Consider the following 19,778-nt stretch of genomic DNA (forward strand, 5'->3'; position numbering starts at 1 on the left):
TTGCAAAGATGTTAGCGCATTTCGTGGCCAGTACAGAAATTAATAATTTTTAATCTGCAATCAAGACAGTTATGTCATATTCTGCTTTGTTCTTGTTTTCGTTTCACAGATTGGCCTTATGTTTTTTATGCATATGCATATTCTGTATAGCAGACTTGTGTCAGAAGTTCCCACTACATAAATAGTTGCGCTCATTCAATAAACGTCTGTCTGGTGCTACGTTCTCACCCTGAGGCAGTTAGAGGTCAAGTTTAACGAATTCATGTCTCCCTTCGCCACAGCTGACCTGCCCGATACAAAAGATTGCTTAGCGCTTCCAATGCATTAGAATGAATGATTTTAGTGTGCTGATGTGTCTGTGTACAATCTGAATTTTAGTCTTATTTTCGCTTGTGATGAGAAATATCTTTGTTGCAGGAGTACGAGAGGCTATCTAAAGCCAGTGTGAAGTATAATCTAGAAAAGTACGGAAACGAGACTGCATAGGTAAGATTCCTACTAATTGTTATTCGTCTATGCATTTGATTAGGCATCACTGGCTAAAAGCAGTGGAGTGGTTTTCATGCTTTGGTTCTTCATAAGTGTCCCTCTTTTACAGACTGCACGGTGCCATAAAGTAGAGTGTACCAAGTGGTACGACAAACGAAAAACGCATTGACTAATTTTTGCGCAATATATTAAGCATTCTCATCCAAGCTTAACAAACTGTACCATAGCCTCCTTTATACTCTCTGTGCGCGAACAAGAGAGCGGCGCTTTCGGGTAAAACTACGCGACGCTACCGCTCTCCCCTCGCTGAGGGCGTCACTGACGTAGGGGTCGAGGCGCACGGGTCGCACCGATACCAACGTCGGCGCGGGGCGGGAGCGCTGTTATTCGCAAGCGGGGTAACTGTTCCTAAGCATGAATCGTGCATATTTAGCATATTTACTTGTAAGGCCGACCTCCGCTAAGCGCAACAAGTGATCATGATACTTTTTAGGCAATAACACCAACGCTACATGACATTTCATGTCAGGCAGTTTTAAGAAATTGCGCAGGGCTCGAAAAACTGCATGACTGCTCCACTAGGGCCAATGGTAATAGAAAAAAATACAATTCTAGTCTACGCTGCAATAAAACAAAATTTACGAAGAAAGGCAGCAGCATTTATTTACTCATTTCACAACAGCAATTGTGCTGCAAGAGTACCATGTAGAAGTGGTGTGATGAATAGTTGCCACAAGTAGGAAACAATGTTCACGGTGACTGCTGTCACTGATAGCACTTTAGAAGCCGGCTTGATTTACAGATGACTGGAACAACTGCATCGCATATTCCCTTGATATCTGTAAGAAAAACAATTTTGGTATCAGCTTTTTTTTGGTATCAGCTGTTACTTTCAATGATTCAGTGATGATTCAGTGCGTCGTACAAACGTTTTTTTTTTAACTTGAAAAACAAGAAACGACAGATATAGGCGTTGCATCTTTCTGTTTCGATCACTCCAAAATAATCGTCAAAATAGGCAAAGCTTGTGTTTTTATTTTTCACAGAATTGGGCAGTTAGCGAAACAAAAAATACTGCGCTGGAGCACATGTAACATATACCACACAGACGAGCTAACCAGGGAGGAAGTTAGAATCGCAGTCCAGAAAATGCACGTGCACATTTAATATCGTTATTACCTTACTAACGCGTAATAAACACACTTCTGGTGCTGTCATTATTTTTCACAGGCCTTAATGCGGTTGAGTACGAGTTTTGCGGTTTCCATAGCTAGAGAGGGACAGTGATGTAGTTGACAAAGAAAACTAATATAGGCTTTGCACGATTCGGTCTAACTCACTTTAAAGCAGCCATATTCACAATAGGTAAATCTTGTGTTTCTATTTTATTACAAAATTTCGTAATTTTATTTATTCGATACTGTTAATCCCATCAGGGATCGTAACAGGAAGGGCATAAAAATACAGAGGTACAAAATATAGTAATGGCAATTAATCAAGTACATGAAAGAATATGATACCAAAATTATGCATAACAAATTATACTATAGCAATATATTTATTTATTCGATACATTAGCGTATACTGCAAAAAAAACTTCGCAGGAGCCCATCTAACACACTACGCAGACGAGCTAGGCAGAGAAGCAATTAGCATTGCAGTCCAGAAAGCACAGGTGCACATATAACATTACTATTGCAGTATTGACGCTTAATAAACAGTGTTTGGTGCTGTCACTATTTTCTACAAGCCTCAAATCAGCTGAACACTACGCAGCGATCGCCGTAAGGGCAAAGCAAAGCTGGCACTTACCAGTTGGTGCAATGCTGTATTCCTGCAGCACCCGACGGCAGAGAAAAGTAGAAGCCTGACCTTCTACACTGCAAAACAGCCCGCGAAACAGCGAGAAAGCGGCAGCGCGTGGCTATCCGGACAGCGTTGCAACACGGCGCAGCCGGCCGTCGCCTGGCGATGGTGATCCTACGTCGCTGTCGCCATCTGTCGGCAGCCAGCGGCTTAACTCTTCAACGGAGGAGGAGCGGCGGCGACGGCCGCGGAGCGCGGAGTTGCCAGGCACAGAGTGTATAAAGGAGGCTATGACTGTACCTATGAGCAAAGCTATGCTATGAGTTACATCGAAAGTTTGAAAATATATATAACGTTTTAGTAAGAATATGTAGCTTACTTTTCTGTTTGCTTTCATTGAACCAGTTCGAATGAATATCACTCCTGCCGCTATTATTTAATCATGACATGCTAAATTCAACATGCAACGAGCAGCAAATTATTTCTTCAAAAGAGCATTTCAATATTCTCATATGTATTTAAATACATCAAGGGAAGTCAGTCTGATGGCCGGTACGGAACTCATAGCAAAGCGCACTTAGTGGCGCTTTTGGAGATGCGATCTAAAATACTCTTTATTATAATTCCTACTAGAGTCATTGAGAAGGATTCCGGTTGACCATTCTAAATATCAACGAGCACCTAGCAGTCTATGTTTGTAGAGCACAGGGTTTCGGTTTATTTAACTCTTTGTAGCAGATAGACGGTGGAGATCCTTGCCACGATTAACAGCGGGAAGCATACACCGATATGAAAGCATGCTTCCAACAGAACTTGTAATATTAATTCCCATAATTTACGGCTGCGGTAAGACCTCTACTAGATCACTGCCTTGTCGTGGCGGAGAGGCTTGCGAAATTCGATGAAGTCGTGAGCTCTGCCGTTTAGGGCCACCCAAAATAGACAGGTCACAGCAGAGAGCTCTGACGAAATGTGATTCAATCGAGAAGGTAATGGCAACCCACTGCAGTATTTCCTGCCAAGAAAACCCTATGATCAGTCACAATAGCATTAAGGATATGGCACCGGAAGATGAGCCCTCCAGGTTGGAAGGTGTCCCAGATGTTACTGGGGATGAACAAAGGGCGATTCCTAGTAGCTCCAGGACGAATGAAGCGGCTGGGCTAAAGCCAAAAGAACGCTCAGTTGTGGATTTCGATGTTGCAAGGAGATATATAACACAGCAACATGGAATGTAAGATCTATGACGCAAGGTAAACTGGATGTCGTCAAGCGTGAAATGGACAGATTGAACATTGATATGTTGGGTATCAGCGAGCTCACGTGGACCGGAATGGGAGAATTTAATTCCGGTGACCATTATGTCTTGTATTGTGGGCACGAATCCAGTAAAAGGAATGAGCTCGCTCTCATAGTAAACAGAAAAATGGGCAAAGCAGTGCTAGGGTACAACTCCCAAAACGACCGAGTGATTCCCCTTTGGATCCAAGCTCACCCTTTCAACATAACAGTTATCCAAGTCTATGCACTAACCACTACTGCTCAAGAAGCTGACGTTGAGAGATTTTATGCTGACCTTCCATGCCTTTCAGACCACACTCCATCATCAGACGTCCTTTTTCTCATAGGAGACTGGAATGCTAAGGTGGGGAGTGAAGAAATATCCGGAATTACAGGCATGTTCGGTCATGGTGAGCCAAATGAAGTTGGGCAGAGGCTAGCAGAGATTTGTCAAGAAAACAACCTGACCATAGCGAATACGCATTTTCAACAACACAAGAGGCGCCTGTACACATGGATTTCACCGGACGGTCTGTACAGGAATCAGATTGATTATATTCTTTGCCGGCAGAGATGGAGAGGCGCTATACAAGCAGTAAAAACAAGGCCTGGGGCCAATTGTGGCACCAATCATAAGCTTCTTGTTGCCAAATTTAAGCTTCCATTGAAGCTTAGATTGAAGGCCTTTCAGGTATGATCTGGATCAAATTCCATCAGAATATGCTGTTGCAGTGAGGAATCGATTTCAAGAATTAGATCTAGAAGACAGAGAGCCTGAAGAGATGTGGACTGATGTTCGTGATATAACACAAGAAGTTGCTACTAAGGTAGTTACAAAACAAACAAAACGCAAGAAAGCAAACTGGTGATATGAAGAGGCTTTGCAAATAGCTCAGGAAAGTAGAATGGCAAAAGTTATGGGGGAAAGCGAAAGATACAAGGTTCTCAATGCGGATTTTCAGAAATTGGCAAGAAGAGATAAGAATGCCTTCCTGAACATACAGTGCCAAGCAGTTGAGGACAACAGTCAATTTAGGAAAGCTCTGTATAAGACAATCAAAGATATCAAAGGAAGTTTTTGCGCTGTGCTAAGCTGGACGTGATAAAGGACAAACGAGGCAGGGATCTCACTGAAGCCTCAGAGATAAAGAAGAGCTGGCAGAAATACACAGATGAACCGTACAAGAAGGACCCGGATTTGCAAACCCAACATAAGACGGTTGCGATTACTGATCTCGAGTAGCGCATCCTGATGAGTGAAGTCGAATGGGCCTTAGCCAGGCTTGCTAAGAACTAAACTAGCGGAACTGATGGCATTCCAGCTGAGTTACTTCAAAACCTCAACCATGACGACGCTGTTAACGTTCTCTATACATCATGTCAGAAAATTTGGATAACCCTGCAGTTGCCACGGGATTGGAGGAGGTCAGTTTACATCCCTATTCCAAAGAAAGGCGGTGCTAAAGATTGTTCCAACTGCCGCACGATCGCGCTTATTTCGCATGCTAGCAAGGTGATGTTGAAAATCCTCCAAAGTAGGCGGCAGCAGTATGTGGATCGGGAGCTTCCGGACGAGCAAGCTGGGTGTCGCAAGGGCAGAGGAACTAGAGACCAAATTGCCAACCTTCGCTGGATAATGGAAAAAGCGAGAGTTTCAGAAAACCCATCTACCTCTGCTTTATTGATTATGCGAAAGCGTTCGACAGCGTAGATCACAGCAGATTGTGGCTAGCTCTCCGAGAATTTGGAGCTCCAATTTACTTAATCTGTTTCCTCAGGAACCTGTATGAAGGGCAAGAGGCTACAGTCTGAACTGGGCATGGTCTTACTGATTGGTTTGCGATTGAGAAAGGAGTGAGACAAGGCTGCATACTGTCGCCGTGCCTATTTAACCTATATGCTTAGTGCATCATGAGGAAGTCCGGTCTGAAAGATTCTTCAGCTGGAGTGAAGATTGCTGGGAAACGTACCAACAACCTTAGATCTGCGGATGATACCACATTATTGGCAGAAAGTGAAGTGGAACTCAGGAGACATCTGATGCGCGTACAAGAAGAGAGTGAGACGTTTGGGCTTAAACTGAACATTAAAAAGACAAAGATCATGGCGTCTTGCCCTATCAAGTCCTGGAGCATCAAGGGACAAGAAGTTAAGCTGTGACAGATGTTCTCTTCTTGGGCTCCAAGATTACCCCGGAAGGAGACTGCAGCCATAAAATTAGGAGACGCCGGCTTCTGGGAAAGAGAGCCATGGCTAGCCTTGACCGCCCAGTAAAGAGCAGAGACATTACACTGCCAACCAAGATCCGTATAACTCGTGCTATGGTCTTTCCAGTTGTGATGTATGCATGCGAGAGTTGGACTGTGAAGAAGGCTGACCGCCGAAGAATTGACGCGTTTGAATTGTGGTGCTGGCGGAGACTCTTGAGAGTTCCTTGGACGGCCAGATCAAATCAGTTGATATTGTCGACCATAAACCCTGACTGCTGATTGGAGGGTAAAGCTAAAGCTTAGGTAATTTGGGCATCTGATGAGGAGAGGAGTCGCTGGAGAAAGATTTGATGTTGGGAAAGGTAGAGGGCCACCGGAGAAGGGGTAGGCAGCGAACGCGATGGCTAGATGCCATCCCCGATGCGCTGCAGATGAAGTTGTGTGATGTTAGGAGGATAGTGAGAGACCGGAAAGCGTGGCGTGATGTGGTTCATAGGGTCACGAAGAGTCAGACCTACTCGCTGATCTTGCAATGTATGTATGCTTCCGAGAATTTACCGCACTCCTCGTTCTTTAAAGGCTGTGCCTCGCTCAGCTGGTAGCTTTCATGGGTGGTTGCACTGCAAAATGCCATTATTGAGCCGGTATTCAAAGACTCACTGAACGCTGCAGTAGCGGGTCCGAATGTGTCTATTTCATTTCGGTTGGTATATCTTTGTCGACTTAGTAGGAATGGAGGCGCACAAGATGAAGTCTACTTCTTCGTCACCTAAGAACTACCGGTCTGCTTATACGCATTAGCAGACAGGTTGCAAAAATCATTTTAAAAAGTAAACAACAAACTTTTAAACTCTAATAGAGTGATACCAGAATTTCAAGGGTAATTAAGCCACGTTACGTCCAGAGGCAAAGGATTTTAGCAACCCTGCTGCCATCTTTAAAACACCCAGGATTACTCGAGAGAGAAAAAGAGTGAGAGAAAGATAGTCTTCCTCTCTCTAAAAAGATCTAAAAAGTCTATTTCTCTCTACTCTCTCTTTTTCTCTTTCTGTAGAGAGAGGGAGAAGGAGGGAGCATCAGACAGGATAGGGAGCAAGGTAAGGAAAGGAGAAAGAAGAGAAGCAAGAGAGGAAGTGAATCTCTATCTCTCCCTGGACACACCCTCTTCCTCTCTCTTCTTTTCTCACCCTTTGTGAGAGAGAACTCTGCTTCTCTCTTTAGAGTTCTCATCGCGTTCGATTCATATCTACCATTAAACATAACTATTGCTCCCAAGACACAAGAAGCCCACCAATATCCCGCGGAATCTCGAGGACACATGTCGCTCTCAGTTCCTGCAAACATTGTCAGCAGACGCCACTCACGAGGTATTGAAGGCTTTCGACTGAATATATTTCTCTAGATGAATGAAGTCTGAGTGTCATAATTCAGCTACATCTATTGCGGTCTCTATGTAGAAGTTTACAGCTGCTGGGAGAATCCTATAAATATTGACTGTAATTTGTTTTGAAAACAGTGACAAAGAATTTTTGATGTAAGAGCATCACATATTTTCTGGAAGCAGTTATGTTTTCTTTATAAAACTGCAAAGTTGTTTTTAATTTACAGTAAAAATAGTTGGGGTCTAAATATTTTTAAGAAATTATAATTATAATTATATTTTTCTTGTCAAAAGGCCCTTCAGTGCACGAGTTGTGCAGCAGATTTTCAATGGAACGTATAATTTTTGCGTCAATATTACATTAATAAATTTTGAAAGGTGATCTTTAGTCTAAGAAGTAATGATATTAGTTTAGAGGTGAGGCGAACATTGCATCAGAAATGATCAGTTCAGATCACGTTCGTTCAATGCTCCAATTTGAAGTCCATATACCTGTCACACGGCTTAAATTCTGAAGTAAAATTTGGGTATCACCTCTTTCTATATTTTGATAACATTCTTATGACTCAGTCTCCAACCTCTATAAAACTTGAGATATAAAATTTTTTTGAAAGTCATCGGAATAGAGATGCCTGTTAATTTAAACATTTTTGCTTAAATTTTTCTTGAGTTCAGGTTTAAAACGATGTCCTAGCTTCATTTTGAAAGTTGGGGTAGGTAATTGTTTTTGGCAATTTTTGGCATGCCTATCCATTCGATGATAAAAAGAGCTCTACCGCCACTGTAGATAATTTTTGTCACCATATAAATAATAATACCGTTGTATGTAAAAGATACGAATCGACAAATATATATGACTAAGAGACACCGGCTAACGTTCTTTTTGTGCACAATCTGTTTGTGCTGACGGATACCTAAACCTGTCGAAATGTTTCGTAGGATGCCAGTCCCTGAAAAAAAAGGTTAAATGCTGCCCTGTCTGTCAAGCTTATTTTTAGGGCGAAAATTTTATTTGTCTCATGAGACCAATTGCTTTCTTCACAGCCTGTAACGGGAGTTTTCCGCGTGAAGTGTTAATATAAAGCTATTGGACATTAGTGTAACATAGTAGTGGCAAAACATTTAGAGGTAGAGATGATAGAGTGTTCGATTCCCAAAATGTGGTACAGGGTTTTAATCCTACATGAGATCTGACGTTTGAAACTCAGGTCGGACCTAGTGTTTTGGGTAACAGATAAGGTTGTGGGATGGGGTCCCAAAATCATCATGGGTTTGGTTAATCTAAAAGGTTGTAGTTAGAGTCGCAGAAAACATATTAGATTCAGGTAGTAGATTGTGTCTGAGTTTGTGCCACTCACTTGCGTCAAGGTTGCCTTAGCCAATGTTACACCAGCTTTTTTCGAGCTCAGATGTGCCAATTGGGAAAGTGAAAAAAACGGCATATTTAAAAAGGCTCCTTCCCCCCGCCTTTCTGGATCGCAATTAGCTATGGGAGCACGACTAATGACTTCTTTACTTTACAATAAGGTTATGCTGAGACTTGAATCACCAAACATCTTGCAAGTTGTCGCATAGAGTACACTAACGTCAATGACATCCGTGCTATATGTTGGGTGAAATAAAACTAAACGGAATATAGCTGGCCGTACACTCAGAATTCATTGCATATGATAATGTCATATCAAAGATCACGTATATATGCTAATCGCATCGCATATATACGTGATATTAGAAATTATTAGAAGATATCTATAGTGGGTGCAGAGCAACTGTAGCCCCATAAAAACTAAACAATGAAGTTACCACAAATAAAGGTGTTAAACATTGTGACTCAACTTGTTCAGACTAACAACTGAATTTCAGTTGTTAGTCAGCGCTTGTTTTTTTTGTGCTTTTCTTCCCTTGTCTTCGTTTTTCGCGCTGTGCAAAGCACTCAACTCCCAACAACTCTCCCAGTATCCTGTTCTTTTGAAGTCCCAGTTGGACAGTAGCTTTCCTTGGCAGTAGATTGAGTGCTAAGGAGATATTTTTTTTGCCACCGAGATCCCCTGATCTGCCTTCACGTAACTTCTATATGAAAGTGCGGGTTCTTTATTTTAATAAATACATTAGAATTCTGTACTGTTGGCACAGTTTGTGTTCAACGTGATGAATTTTAAATACTTATTTGGTCCAATCAAATAAACGAATACGTGAAAAATACTGGACGTTCCCTAGGCAATGAAAGGCTGAAAAATTATCGTTACCCAGCTGCATGGTACACCGGAATCTTTAGTTGTTAATAATCTGCTGCTTATCAGCTATAACAATTCCTTTATAGTTTTCACTAGTATTAATTTGGATAGTTTTGCAAAGTTTCCGTGGTTGCACAAACTAGAATTGATCTGTTGTATTGCTACAGGCGACCACTTAAATGTCCTGAAGTGGCTCGAATGCTTATAGGCCGTCTACATACCATCCCCTTAGAAGCAGACCTCGCCTCACATCAGGCGCAGTTATAATTGTATTCGGCTGCCAAGAAAGCTGACGCATAGCAAAATTAAAACAAACCTTCACCGTCGCCTGGCATCACCACAGTCTTGTCAGAAAGAGCGCCATACGTAACAGCTGCGTCACTGTCACACATTGATGTTTAATTTTTTAGCGATGCACCTCGTTTTGGTGAGCATACTCCCAAGTACACTTAGAGGGATTGAGGGTAGCTTTTCCGATTTCACATTACATGCCCCTGACTTGCGTTAAGAGCTCAGCCAGAATTCAGCTACCTGTAGCGACAGAAGAGGATGGTTGTTTATCGTGCATACGTTTGCCAGTTATAGCCAGAGAAAATATCGTAGTCAGAGTTAACATACAAAGCGACTTTATACAGCAACAGAGGACACAGGGTGATTCACGCTAAGACTTAGAATACAGAAATAAAATACATAGCGGAGGAAGCAAAGCATATAATTCAAAGAGACTTCACAACCCTACACATTGCACGAGACATTCGGAACAAATAAACACCAGGTTGTTCAGCCAGCACTGTCAGAGATGGACATCTGGAGAGTCACGCTGTGGCTGTCCAAAAGATTTTCGCCGCTCCCCCGCAAATTCGTGGGCTTGCCAAACAAGTGTTTGATCATGGCAGCAGAGCAGCTGCACTTGTCACTAATTGTAATACACACTATATCACAGAAACTACGCGATCTCCATTTATAGGGCGCGTCGCAATGGTCTCTTACAACTCGCCGAGGCAGGTGCGCAGATACACGCGTTTTATACAACAGAAGGCTGCCCTCGCCCTTCCTCTATATGGAAAGCTTGGCACTAAAGCGCGCAAAAATACGCGGTCTCAACGTGTGAAAAGGAGAGATTTCAGGGATGTTCTCGAAGGGTTCACGCGAGGCTGCGTGCAGGCTTCCTTCGCGCCGCGCCGGCTTAACAAGAATGTGCGTCGAATGTCGTGACAGTCACAATAGGGAGGAGCTTCATACCGAGTTTCGCCCTCTGACATTGGTAAATTGATGCATTGGGCTGAAATGTTAGAAGTGGCACTGATCCGATACAAAAATGTAGAAAATACCATTGTGATCAAAAGATACTTCATTTTAATTTCTCAATATATACAGGCATGTTAACTGCTATGATAAAAATGGTAAACACTGAATTTAGGTTATACCGAATTAAGTTAATTACAATAGTGCGATGAAAATCTCTCTGGTCACAAAAACAAGCTATAAAAACTACTGCTGCATACACTCCTTGGTACTTTTTAAAACGTCAGAAAAAACTTTCACCATCCTGTATCGCTTTAACATATATACAATATATATCTCAAGTATCGTTTATATTTCCAATAGGCGAATAAATATTTATTTATTTTTTCATGTTGCAAAGAATTAGAAATGTGTCTTGCCAAAGTAAATACATTCGCTCAAATATACTTCACCTTGTTCGGTATTTCCAATATATTTATAAATTTGCGATAACGCTAGACCTGAGAATGTGCCTCTAATATGCTTTGATTATACAAAAGAATTCATAATCGAGCTTTGAGTTTTTGAGTTTTGGAAATAAATCGAAAACGTAGCTTCTAAGATATGGAATTATTTTGTGTGAAAGATATTTCCAATAGCTATATTGGACGTAACATGTCGACAATGTGTTTCAGCTTGCAGATGAGTATTACAGAGCACGATTTCCATCTGTTTTGAGGAAACAATTAGACTCAGATATTGCAGATAATAGTGGGCTTTCTTTGGCTCTGTCGGTAAGTTTTTACGTCATTTTCTTCCGGAGTCGTGCATTTTTCGGCTTCGTGGTCCATGCGGTATAATACTAACTCGATAATACGGGTTCCGTTTAGGAAGGAGTAGCCATTTTGCGATGGCTGTAAAGGGAAACGTGCCCATGTGATTTGCGATGTAATGCCTAAAATGATCTTCAGGTGAAAAATTTATAATAGAGTACTCCACTCGTGCGTATCTTGCATAACGAGCCACTTCAATTGAGTTGTTAACTCTCATAAACCAGACCTTCTACTGTCGCATTTCTGTGTAATCAGCCTTTCTCTAGAAACGACTGGCATGGGGTGCGGAACTTTGTTTATTTCTCTGACTTATTTCTGCCTTGTGAAGTGGAAAAAAATGCTAAATAAAGACCCCTGCGATGTCTTTTGACACGTATGTCTTTAACATACAAATATCTGACAAATATAGTTTTAATTATATATTTTTTATTTTATTCATTCATATTGCAGCCTTTATGGGCTATTGGAGAAGTGAACGTGAGAAGCACAATGTTTAAAACGCAGGAACAGAACAGCGGCAAATAGCAGCCCCAATCGCGAAATGTTTTGACAAGAAGAAAAAAGAAAAAGCGAAAAAATTTAACTGCCGGTACAAAAATACGTCGAAAGGGAGATAACGAGTAGGACCAGGCAGTGAATTCGCGCATTCGATTACACGAGGAAAAAAGGTATATTGAAATGTGTCCGAGCAGGCAAATTAAGGCGCTAGGTTTAGGCTGTAGTAATATTTGGTTTTAGCTGTCTATCGAACAGTTTAGATAATCGTTTGAACAGGTACGCAAGAAGGGCTAAATATGAAATGTCTAAGTGTTTATGAACCACTACTTTAGGCGAGCCGAGAGCGATTGCAAGCCTAGTTATAAGAACGCTGAGGAGGTCAAAACAATTTTGTCGAACCTGTGACATACGAAAAGAATCGCTTTCTTCTGGACTGCCTCGGTTTGGTTGATTTTATATTGTCTAAGCGGGTTAGGACAGGTAAAGGGTATTCAAATAGTGGACGGAGTAATGATTGCAGAATGAAAATTTCCCATCCCTAGGAGCTGCCGTTATGGTGCGACGCAGGTTCCCTAAACTTTCAAGTGTCTTTGAGGTTAATTGCTGTTTGGATCACAACAAGCTGGGTGTGCAAACGATATTTGCACTTATGGACAATCTAGATTCTAGCACTGTTGATTTTGTAAGTGCCTTCGGAAGCTACCGTTACACTAGTAAGAAACACAAAGGTTTATGGATGTTATTTGACATGTTCCATGTAGCGTAACAAGATCTAAATTGAGAGAATGATATTTGTAGCGGTAAATGGTCTTCTAGGCAGAATATTTTGTTATATGACGCACGGTTATCAGCATATTAAACGTCTGATAGAGGTGATGCTGCAAGCCAAATCATTGATGAAAGTTACTAATAGTAACAGACAACATCAGAACACCATGAAGCTTCTGAGGGCACCACGGATACCGTACGTGGAATTATCCCTACTGAAATATGTAAATTCAGAGTGCATAGAAAAACAACTGTAAATCCAGTTGTGAAGGCGGGGAATTTTTCAGCATGGCGCCTAGTTTATACAACCGTTTTAAATGAATAACCGTATCGAATGCATTTCGAAAAAAAAAAAATATTGCTTCTATTTTTTTAAAAAAGTCTGGTGTGAATTCGTTAAGCTTTCTTTAAGTGCTGGAACTACGTCTGATGCCATGCTGGGCATTTGTTGGTAAATTGTGATTCAATGTAATCCTGAATGCGCTCGTAATCAATATACTGTAATGCTTTACATGCATGAGGTGTTAGGGAGTTCTGTCAGTAATTGGATAATTTTGCTTGTTCCAGATCTCATAAGACAGGTCTTGGGACATTTTCAGGATGTATGAACTGTAAGGAAGCGAGAAACATGCGAAATACGGCAGGTAGAAAGCGAGAGGACATTAACGGGTAGCGTATCAAAAACGAGTTCAGGAACCCAGTCGCCCCAGTAGACTTGTTAGTGTCAAGGTTAAACACTAGGGTTAAAGCCCCCTCTTCAATCTAACAAAGTCCTTGATTGATATGGCGCTAGAAAGAATGAAGCGTTGCTGGCTAGCTTCGTTGCCACAAGAAAACACGCAGAGGATCTGCTCAAAAGTAAATTTGATATAATGAATGGGTCATGGGTAGATTCCTTCCTAATCACCATTGTAGTATTTGCCGTATGACGTGGTAAAGCAGAAGAAAAAAGCTCGCGGCGTTAGTATTCAGTAGGCCTTGAGTAGCTAACCTCTTTACTGTAGGTAAATTTCAGTCGCAGCCCTTCTTTGGCGTTTATGAATCGTGTCATGGCTGCCTGATGTGTGAACGCTTCTTACGCCAAAGTTTGCGTGCGCGCCACTTAAGGTATAATCCCCTCGAAATACCCTCGATCGTCATCGAGGGTATTTCCTTGTTTGTTTTGAGAAGGGTGAAACATTTTACACGTTATTCACTAAGGATTACCAATGCACTTAACTTTCATTGATTTGTCTTGTGAATGCTTTCTCATTTTTTTGCTCTTTTCATTCCATCTATTTTTCGTATCAATGCTGTTTTTGAATATTCCTTTTTTTATTTTGTGTGTGAATGGCTCGGCACGTATGCAATGACGCTGTACTGCCCAGCTCCGCTCACAAGCATGCATGCTTAAACGGGCTGGTTATTATTTTGTTAATTTGTTGCCAATGAATCATCATCATAATCATAATCATCTTCATCATTATTATTATTATTATTATTATTATTATTATTATTATTATTATTATTATTATTATTATTATTATTATTATTATTATTATTATTATTATTATTATTATTATTATTATTATTATTATTATTATTATTATAAACTTCGCATGTAGTATTTTGCGCTACAAAATTTTCAGATTCATTCACAGCGTCAGTTGTTGATCAGTTGTTGAAAGATCAGTTCACAGATTCACAGATCAGTTGTTGAAAGCTTTCCTCTGCCATGGCAGAGGAAAACTTTAATAATCAATTACAAAGACTTGATGCGGCTGGTTTCCCGGGTATGATTATATGTGGGGTGGCAGAGTCTTTGCTTCAAAAAAAAATGAAAGGGGAAAAAAAGATCGCCAGTTATGTTGAGGAATAAACGACCACAAGTGATCCCCTATATACATAGAGTTGCACACTGCCTGAAAAAAGTGGCTAGTAGGTTTGAGGTGACAGTTGTGTTTTCTGCCCCCAATAAACTGGGTGGGTTATGTGCAATAATAGGGAGAAAAAACAAAGGGCAATGCGATAAGAAGCATGTTAAGAGTTTTATTGGATGTCGAGTGGGGGTGATTTACGAGGTTCCTCTGACGTGCGGTAATCTATATATTGGGCAAACAGGAAGATGTATTAATGATAGAATGAGGGAACATGAGAAGTCCATAGAAAATGGCAAAGGGTCAAATTTAGCCCTGCACTGCCAAAAGTGCAAGTGTGAGCCGTTGTTTAGCAGGCTAAACATATTAGGCAAGAGTCGGGATAAGATGGCACGCGAAATTTTAGAGGCGTATTGGATACAGAAGAAAGATGAGAGATGCATTAGTGAAGCTTCGTTGAGTATACGTAGAAAAGAATTTAATTTTATTGAGCAATCCTCTTGAGTTATGCAAAGAACGAGATTATTATCGGGCCTCAAGCTATTATTCTTGGCCTAAAGTTGTTATTCTTGAACTCATCATACGTTTTTGGGGCATGGGAGTTTACAGAATTTTTTCCCCTCAAGTACATGGGCCTCGTGGCTTCTTAGATGTTGGCAAGATAAAGTTTCTCAGTACATAGGGACTACTTAAGTTATGGGGGGTAGATGGACATGTACTACTGTATTTGTGGGGTGGTGTTTTTAGTGTATGACTTGTGACTATGTGGTGATATTTGCCTGTCCAGCGTGGTAGGAATTACTGGGCAATGCAGAGGTGTGGATTTACAAGACAGTATAGAATTTGTGACTGTCATGTTTGGTCGATGTTTTTGGGCTGAGAGGAAGAAAGTGTCACTACCCCCTTGGTAAAGAAGAGGAAGAATAGAAGAAGAGGAAGAAGAGATTGGTCACCGCCATGTTTGGACAAGGTTATGGTCTGCGAGGAAGAGAGTGCCATTTTCTCCTTGACAAAGAAGAGGAAGATGAGAAGAAGAGGAAGTTGAGACGTGCCTGAGTGTAGAAGAGGAAGTGTTTTCCGGTTCTTCTTACAGTTGGTAGTGTGCGCGTGTGTTGTGTATCTTCTCCTGTGTTTGTGTTTTTTTGCGCCACATATCTGAATACGATGATAGCCTAACTTTCGATGGCGGGAAATTTGAAATGTTTGAACGTCAACAAGTGGCAAAGGGTGGCATTTGTGCGCACAAATGGATGGGAATGGTTAGAAAGTGAGTAAAGCGAGGTGATAAACCAACTGCAGCTCCGGTGAACTCTAGTTGAGTTCCGAAAGCATCAGCTGCATGGCCACACTTAGGATAGCTTGTGGTAGCTCGCTTAGCTCTGTTACTCTCATTCCTTCTCTTATCGGCAGCCACGAGCACCGCCTCGCGATCGGAACAGTTAACTGCTCCGCTGTTGCGCGCCGCAGTGAAGCGGCCGGGCTCTCCGTGTGAATAGTTAATCGATTTTGGCACCGCGCTCTTAGCTATATATACATCACACACACCACTTCTCCGCACAACCAACGGGGTGAGTGATGCGCAGCTGGCGCTGGATGTGGTTATGTCATTTCTCCGGTACCGGCGGAGCGCGCGCCCGACCATGGCGCGACGCCACCTCTGACACACCAGCTCCTTCCTCCGACGTCACGCGACTCCTAGCGCATGCGCAGCTTGGCACACACTACCTTATGAGGAATGGCTCGACGACTAGCGTAGTCTTGCTTTTGCAACGAAATCCCGAGAGCACTGGAAAACTGCAGAGCAGAAATTTGAAAGAAGGCATTTTTTTCTGCACTCGGTACGTCGCGAATCCTTTTTTTGCAAAAAAAAAATAACGTTTCGTTGAATACATTAAAGTTCATCGGCGTTCTATAATTGGTTTGCAGGAAAGGTAATGCACACTATATGTCACTTGCGGAGTCCTACTGACAGATCTCGCGGACAACGTAGCAACACTCAGGCTTGCTTATTTTTCCAGTGAGACGTGATTTTGGATTTTTTTTAGAGCTGTATGTAAGAGAGAATGGATCGAGCTCTACGACAATATTCAAGGACGAATACCTAACATTCGAACACAAATCAGACTCGTCGTGCAGGCAAAGCAACAGCAGCAATAATCGAATATCTGATTTCAACAATTTCTAATTCTCATCGTAATATATCTCCTTATGAAGAGACAGCGCCTTAATTTTCATAACGTCTGCTGTTGCCTTGCCCCCAAGTCACGAAGCCTCAGATTGCGTTTTTAAATTCTTGAGCAGTGGCTTTAAGGGCTCGTAATATCGTTTTCACACTTACACGTACTAAACATTTAGAGAAAACGCAGGTGATAAGTCGCTGATCCCCTGTGCAGGCATAACTATCTCACAGGACGGGCGTTATGAGTGAGTGAGAAGACTATTTCCGCCGACATGCACCTCGGGGCAGGGGCTCAGCCAGGGGGAGGGTCTCCTTGCCGACTGTCCTGCGTCATGGACGCAGAGAAAGTCTTGTATTAAGCCTCCTCCGCCAGGCGCTATACTATGCCGCTATACCACTTCTGCGGCCCGCATGGTGGCGGTCTTCTGCTGGTGCGGGTCCGTCGTATGCAGTGAGGCCTCCCGATCCTTCCTGGTGGAGAGCTCCGAATCCGGCGAAGGAGGAACAGTCGGGCACTCAGCCAGTTTATGTGTTAAGGCAATGGTGGAGTGGGAGCGCAAAGAACAGGAAGGGTGAAGACATTCGGATGCATCCGGAATATTGGCTGAGGGGTGAGGAGGATTCCGGTCTGCTGACGGCACCACAGGATTTGGTGATGGATGTGGAGGGTTGAGAGGGGTGGATGTTAGAGCTGCCGCTCAGCTCCATAAGCCTACGTCAGCTTCCTGAAGCTATGCATGATCTCTCTAGAGTCGTCCTGGCCAGATTCCGTCGCCGCCTCTCTCTTGAACAGTCCTCGTGCGTAGACACTAGATGGCCCCGTTACTAGGACTTCCCGAGTTCGCAGGCACCCAGATCGACTCCATGTGGCAGGATGGTTCAGGATAAATTAAGGGTAGCATGCGGTAGACGGTACTGTGGATCTTCAGTTCAGTTCAGTCGTTCAGTCGTGTCCGACTCTTCGTGACCCTATGGACCATATCACGCCACGCTTTCTGGTCTCTCACTATCTTCATAACATCACATAACTTCATCTGCAGCGCCTCGAGGATGCCATGTAACCACCGCGTTCGCCGCCTACTCCTTCTCCGGTGACCCTCAATCTTTCCCAACATCAAATCTTTCTCCAGCGACTCCTCTCTTCGCATCAGACGACCAAAGTAGCTGAGCTTTAACTTTAGAATTTGACCCTCCAATGAGCAGTCAGGGTTTATGGTCGACAATATCGACTGATTTGATCTTCTGACAGTCCAAGGAACTCTCAAGAGTATCCGCCAGCACCACAAATCAAACCCGTTAATTGTTCGCCGGTCACTCTTCTTCACAGTCCAACTCTCGCATCCACACATCCCAACTGGAAAAACCATAGCACGAGTTATACGGATCTTCGTTGGCAGTCTAATGTCTCTGCTCTTTACTAGGCGTTCAAGCCTAGCTATTAATCTGTTTCCCAACAGCAGGCGTCTCTTAATTTCATGGCTGCAGTCTCCTTCCGGGGTAATATTGGAGCCCAAGAAGAGAAATCTGTCACAGCTTCCACTTCTTGTCCCTTGATGCTCCAGGACTTGATAGGGCAAGACGCCATGATCTTTGTCTTTTTAATGTTCAGTTTAAGCCCAAACTTCTCACTCTCTTCTTGTACGCGCATCAGAAGTCTCTTGACCTTAGCGAAATTTAGTATTGCGGTTTTTGAATCGGAGAGAACGTACCGAGATTCATAGCTCAACTATTAAAGCATGACCAGTTGGTTCGAGAGTGGAGATGGGTTTGGGACATTTAGTTCATTAATGAGGACGGTACATCGTGTTCTGCAGAATAACTGCCTGATCATTGCATGGAATCAAACTTCTTTTTTGCTTGGTATTTTGCAAGGGATCGACTAATTGATTTCAATGAGGCTGCTATTGTGGAAATCCAGGACAGCTACTCACTCGATGCTGACTCCACTCTTCAAAGGCTGCGTAGTGCATTTGCTTGTATAGCTTCGATGTCTGTTGTGGATACACTCTTTTAGCAAATTGGAAGCTGAAGCGCCACCTTGTAATATTTTATTTGCTAGAGATAATTTTAGAGACATAATCCTTAAAACTTTGTTATAATTTCACAAACTTCAATGACATTCCATAGGCGTTTTCTACAGCACTACAAATGTTCCTGAGAACCAATTCAAGATTTGTCGCCGCATTGAAAGGAAATTTATCTATGTTCGAAGTGATTTAAGGAGAAGAAAGGCCTCAGTTTGCTGAAGAAAATGTCCCGGCACAACGAACAAGGAACAATATACACTCAAGCGCTTGGATTAGAGACTTGCTGCGCAAACGTATTATGGTCACCATCGGACCGGTATCGCAAAATAGTCAATATGCGCCCATTTGATTTCTGCTGGTTGTAGGTGAATTAGCAAGGGCCCTCACGAGGGCTGCCGATACTTTCGGCAGACGACTCTCAGTGACGAGGCAATTGAGCCAATGGAAAGCTGTTATTTATTAAGCATGACGAGATGAGAAATTGAACCAGTGATCAAAACAATGGCTGAAAAGTGACTTTAAAAGCATAGTTTTAATAACAACCGCTGCGAGCAAACGATATAAAACCATGGGTAACATTTTCATATTCGAGGCAATACTCGATGCAGGCAACAGAAAGAAGCACAGAACGACAGCGCTATGGTAGCTGCAGCAGTTCTTAAAAAAATATTATAGTCAGCTGCACTCAAGGAAAGCAATAGAGGGGAACGATAAAATTATGCACGGCACATCACCGCCGCAAGTATTGGTCTGAATTAGTACTTTACTCATGGTGCAGCTGGTGCTCAGTACGGATAGCTACGCACTGCAGTCTATAAACCATTGAAGTAGTTCCCTGATGAGGGTTCATGCATTCGGCATAATGTTTCATTTTTACCATTGGTTTTGAATTTGTTGGCCCAACGGTTTCTCGCAGATGAGTAGGCAGAATCTACAGTGTCCATAAAGAGACTTTGCTGGAGCAGGTGGCTAAAATGGAAGTACAAATTATT

The 19,778-nt window shown here is 42.4% G+C and overlaps 1 protein-coding gene across 4 annotated transcripts in view; it reads left to right on the top strand.

Annotated features, from left to right (window-relative positions):
• The window catches only part of LOC146188585 (membrane metallo-endopeptidase-like 1), a 158,133-nt gene that overhangs the window by 128,605 nt on the left and 9,750 nt on the right, over window positions 1-19,778 (top strand). For 3 of the 4 annotated variants that reach the window (XR_014707559.1, XR_014707560.1, XR_014707558.1), the window contains 2 exons: window positions 418-486; window positions 11,321-11,419. The gene's annotated coding sequence lies outside the window, so the exon portion shown is untranslated. Of the gene's footprint in view, window positions 1-417; window positions 487-11,320; window positions 11,420-11,515; window positions 11,531-19,778 lie in introns of those variants that run through there. The other variant, XR_014707561.1, reaches the window with a different exon arrangement.

Source organism: Amblyomma maculatum, chromosome 5 (assembly GCF_055883805.1).
Source record: "Amblyomma maculatum isolate TAMU_Amacu chromosome 5, ASM5588380v1, whole genome shotgun sequence".
Lineage (NCBI taxonomy): Eukaryota > Metazoa > Arthropoda > Arachnida > Ixodida > Ixodidae > Amblyomma > Amblyomma maculatum.